Genomic DNA, 6,000 nt, shown 5'->3' with positions numbered 1-6,000 from the left:
GTGAGGGCCCCCTCATGGGATCAAAACCTCGACCCCAGATCTGTGAGGCAGACACGCTAACCACTCATCCTGCAGGCCACCACACCCTCATCTTCAACATAGTTGATCAAATTCTCAATAATAACTTGATAAAATGAGTTAGGAATACTCTAAATACAAACTTTTAAATTTTTAAGTCCAGACGTTGTTTTCAAGTGAATGATTTGGATAGTGGATGATTTTATAGAGTTGAAACACAAGTTGCGTTGTGATTGAAGTGTTGTCACCTTTAAGAGTTTTCACAAAAAGACATTTACAATTTGAGAACAAGAGACATTTTCTCAAATTTCACTTGTATAATAGTAAATAACCCTTGCTTTTATTACTTGGATGAAAATACTGCCTGAAATCTGGAGCTCTCAGATATCACTAAATTCCCAGAATTGTTTTGCCAGATTTTCAACAGCAGATCTTCATCTGCTTTTTTACGCCCTCACATCTTCAGACAGAGAAAATCTTGCTGAATAAGATGAACGCTGATCTGATTTCATTAGCTCGTCACCATTTAACTTGTTCTAGAAGGCAGCATTTCTAATGAAAGATGCTTTACATTTGAATAGTTTGTAAATGACCATATAAAGGAATTTAAAGTAAATGTCATTAGGATGACGGGATTTCTGACGCTCTTGGATGAGTAACTTTGGATACGTCAAACTGCTTTTCCTGAGAAACTAAGTTCATAAGATGCTTGAACAATGTTGAAGTTCACAGTAAATAAAAGGTAAAGAGAATGCATTTTATATCCAAAGTATCCAACATCAGGTGTCAAAGTGATGATTTTTTGCTGCATATCAATGTAAATGTTGGGAAAAAATTAAGAAAATACCAAAATAACTCAAATTAACTGTCAGTTACTCAATATAATAAAATAATATTACTATTTGACATTGATCGTATTATATATTCTTCGTTAGGAGTACACTAAACCTTGCTGCGCACTCATGTTGTGCACTGCCAATGCTCCGAGTATCCCTGGCTGTCAAAGCCTGGGAATAATGGTCCGAAACAGACTTGATTCTGTCAGACACAGCAGAGCTGCCAAGATGACGACACCATGTTCAATGTTCTAAATACTGTATGGGTTGCCACCCAATTAAAGAGTGGTGAAAATGGGTGCGGAGCAAGTCAACAGTGCGTGTTTGTGTGCAGACCGATGGAAAGCCGAGGGACCAAACACGTGCGCAGACACCAATGCCCAATTTAAAGTCTTCATGTAGTGTTGACAGGCCCCCCAAAAAACAGCATGCTTGTCTTTTTCTATGTTAGAGATGCTCATATGTCAATTTGGGGGAAAATTGATCAAAAGACCAGCACTTAAATAATTGGGAGTCCAAACAAGTGGCACCTTGCATACATCCCACCAGTTTAGTGTAGGTTTGTCCAGTTTGGATAGACTCTAGTTTCCCATGACACAACAACAGAAAATGTAGATCTTGTATTGATGATTTTATAATCATTTACTGTGATTTACAATGTGTTATTTTTTTAATCAGCTATTGCTCTTACCAGTGTTTCAGTATAAAATTACTTTTAAATTACTTATAAAAAAAAAAATTCATTCATTCTCAACACCGCTGATCCATGTCAGGGTTACGGGGTGCTGGAGCAGATCCTTACTGACTTCAGGCGAAAGGCAGACTACACCCTAGATCGGTCAGCTGTCAGTTGCAAAGCACACATACAAACAGACAACCAAGGATTGGTCGTAAGTCAATCACAGTTCACCCATTTACACCTATATGGACATATACTAGCAATTTGTTCTTCCAGATAAACTTGACTAAATTCAAAATGACTATAAAGACATTCATATATAAATCTCAATGAACAATGTATACCTTGCATTTACATCGTTCTCTAATCGACACTAAGTTTTGATGACAAAAATATCTGACATTTGTCTCCATGTTTTACATACAATATGATGCTGCACTCTTGTGGTCAAATTGTTTGCTGTTTCCAAATCTCTTTGCCTCTAACTGCCAATAAACTACTACCTATGTCACCCACTGACTGATTAAGTTCTGTCAACCACATAGTAGTTCATTTTTAACATTGATTTACCCAACAACTCCTAATTTACTTTACAAAGTCAATGAATATTAGAAAATGGGAACATGTCACTCAACGCCAAGGGGATATAACCATTTTTTTTAATGTATATATACGTTATAGCAGGGAAAGTCAGTATTGGGCGACGATAAAAACTTTAAAGACAGAACCATCCTTTTTTATGGGGTAATATTTGTGAGAAAGAAAATGGGGTGTGTGCTGTACGCTATAATTATTGACCTTGTGATCGTATTCTGAATCAAACATGATGTTAGGAATCTGAAAATTGTTTTTAATTTGTGAGAGAAATTCAGAGTTGAGTTGTGAATATGATAGACATTTTAATCAAGTATATTATGGCAGACAAGGTTTTGTGTTTGTTTGGGTTTTATAAATGATAATCTTATCTGTTGAATATGAACAGTTGTAGTTTATCTTTTGTACATTAATCACGGTTGTGAATGTCAAAATGTTACATAAAACTCTCTTGTACAGGTAAGGTTTTTTTATGAAAGTTATTTTAGAATGTGAGCCGTTGTAATTGTAAAAACAATGGAGGCAAATAATTGAACATTTGAGTTCCTTATTCTCTTTCTTGTATGCTGTGTGCATGTCAACAGTTATACAATATTTCCCTTGAAGTCTATTCATCAGTCCAGGACCTCCAGTACAGTATCCTACGAGTGACCTCAAACGTCAGCTGCCGGAGGACATAGACAAAACTACAGCAGATGCAGGATAAAATTCATCCTGGCTGATCCCTAAGGGACCCAGACAACACCTTCAAGTCAGTATAGTTATGTGTGAAGTCTTGCCAAACTATGACCCTGACCATCATGAAGGAGGTCACATGATGAAGAAGCTGCAGGCAGCATTGCGCACAAGGCAAACGATGCGTCGACAGATGCCACTTGACATAAATGTCAATATCATAATTTTCCCTTACAACCTGACTCCAGATCAGTGGATTCTTTAAGTTACAGCAGTGTACTAGTGTGATAAATGATACAGTGGTTGATGATCTTTGTTGCAACAGGACAGGTGCAAGTCTGGGTTATGAACTTTAGGCCTTCTCTCATCTCACGCTCATTTTTCCATGCTTTTTTAACTGAACTTTTCACCTTATCTCTATCTTTTTTAGAGCTTCTCTTTAATCCAAATATAAAAAATAGTGAATTATAAAGGATGAGAACAAATGCTAAATGTGTTATTTGAAAACAATTTTAGTCATTTCTTTTTTGTTTTAGATTCTGAGCCACTTGGTGGCAGTGTTACTTAAAGAGAAGCGATCATGGGTTTTACACTTGCTGGAATCACCAGTACCCAAATAAATTGGACGTGTATTGCCGTCAATAGCAGGCATTGAGGGAAACAAAGTGCATTGCAGTCTTTGCATAATTTTGTGGAAATAGGATGGTCTCAAAACAGGTGACTAATGAAATGTACATCTTTGGGACGTGTTCAAGTGGACTTTTATTTAAGGTTGGGACTCAAGTATGGTTCATCTGAATTTAAAGGTCGATTAAAGAATTATGTTTCATAGAAGGGGAAACTATTGCAGTCCTCGAGTTGCTTAAACAGATTTTAACTGAAATATAGAAGATAATAGAAGACTGAATTTGGAATTTTACAAAGTTGTACAGGTATGAAGTGAAAAGTCATATATTTGGATACTAAATTCTCCAACGTTGTAAATTTGAGGATCCAGTTTAAAGTACAGTCAGGTCCAAACATATTAGGTCATCGACAACACTCATAGCTTTGGGAGAGCTAAAAACTGACCAAAGGCATATTTGAAGTGAAATTAAAATGCATTTCAGGTGACTGATTCAATTTGATCTCATTGTTTCAAACTATATTTGATTACTTTCCAGTATGCTTTGGGTGGCACACACCGTCCACAAGTGTTTGGTTAGTTACAACACATTATTTTCTAATATCAATTGACCAATTGCAAATATCTTTCCCCCCTATATAAATTGCAATGACTTAGTCATTCATTTACTTAAAGTTGTATAAAACAAAACATTTGAATTTGGACCTATACATTTATACTTTTGATTTTAAAGCATTTATTTTGATTTTATTAGAATTTTTGTTTCAAGAATGGCCAGAGCTCGTTTGCACACACATTTCAAAACACCCACACGTTGGTGCAGCGGAAGTTTTTAAGCAAGCTTATCAGCATCTTTATCTGAACTGAAGATGTCCCACCGAAAAAAAAGGTCAAAGGGGACGAAGCATTAAGGATATGAAACACATGCCAGACGTTGGATTTACAGTCGGCACAGAAGTTTACATGAAAACTTACAAGCATTTTCTCCACCGACGGGCTGCCAGTTCGCCACTTTTGACGAGCGAAAAACGTGGCCAACTCTCGGGTTTACTTTATTGGGCCAATTATTAAGACAGTGTTGACTCTGCGCGTCTCGGAAGGATTGCGCGTCCATTCATCAGCTGCGGAGGCGCACAAATAGTCTTTAAAACTATAAACACGGCCCAGGTCGGAGCCAGAGGGACCCATTTAGCCCGTGGCTGTGCTAAACGCTACAGATAAAACAAACGATAATACTGTCTGTCTCCCGGCCCAGTCTCCACTCGCATTAAGCGGCTTCTCTCAAATAGCACACACACACGCACAGACACGCTCTTTACGCGTCAGTGCACGCAGTTTGCGCGCACGCACACTCTTCTCCACTTTACTGCAGTCATTATTAGGGATTTTATTGATCCTGATTGAAATTGTGAACAAGTTGTGAATTGGAAGTAGTCGGATGACTTTCGCCAGATGTGATCAGAAAAAAAGTTAGTCATAGAAGCAGAAGGTTAGAAATTAAAGAAAACATATCATTCGTGACTGTATTGTTTCATGTATTAACACCTTTGGCAATTTACTATACCAAAGTAATAATAGTAATAAAAATAAACAAATGTTGGACCTAAACAAATGAGAAATAATGATTTAAGATATTTATAAAAGTCAATTTCTTTCTGGAAAAAAATGAAAGGGTGCCATAAATAGGACGACCATTATAAAATAAGGAAATCTTAATTCTCAAACCATTATAAAAGAAGAAGAAAAATGACGTTTTCAGTGGTTGTAGCCCATCAATACTGTTGCTATAGTTCCCTATAGTTATCTTATTATCTTCCATTCACAACAATATAATTTAAATTGGGAGGTGTGAATGCTCATGTTTCAATGGGAGGGTCAAAATGAGTTGGACGCCTCACATCGTCAATGGCAGTCAATGAGTTAAATGTGTGCCCTATAAACGTTCAAATGTTTAATATTGATTAAATATGTCATCTTTGAGTCAGGTTGTTTTGTGGCACCAAGAATGATGACGATATTTAAAAAATATATACATTGCAAAGTAATAAACGTGAAGAATTATGATTTATATAAGACTCACGTTTGTAGTTTTTCTGGATATTATGGGTGTAATAATACATCGATCTGGATCAATACATTAATAAAAACCCAATACATCAATTGATTAACCCATGAACCAATTAAATTGATTATATTGCAAAACATTGATCCATATTATAATCCTTTACCATAGGGGAATTTATATAAATATCAATAAAACATCAAATGATATGGAAAAATCACCAAACCATTTTCCATATAATGATATTTCAATGACGTTGAACCATATGTAATTACTTGTGAAAATAAATACATGAAATCTAATTGTGCACCAAATTAAAAGCAAACCACAGGCACGTAAATTGGGGGTCGATTTGGTTGCAGTGTTGTGGGTGTCACATATAGCACTTGTGAGCCGGCAGCATGGGTGGGTGGATGTGTGTGTGTGTTGTGTGTGTGTCCAGGTTTGTTGTCGTCTGTTATCACGTCCAGATAAGGCCGACAGTGGCTCCAGCATCTCTCGGAGGCAGACG

Source organism: Stigmatopora argus, chromosome 9 (genome assembly GCF_051989625.1).
Source record: "Stigmatopora argus isolate UIUO_Sarg chromosome 9, RoL_Sarg_1.0, whole genome shotgun sequence".
In the NCBI taxonomy this organism is placed as follows: Eukaryota; Metazoa; Chordata; class Actinopteri; order Syngnathiformes; family Syngnathidae; genus Stigmatopora; species Stigmatopora argus.
Note: the sequence above shows the minus strand (reverse complement) of the source record.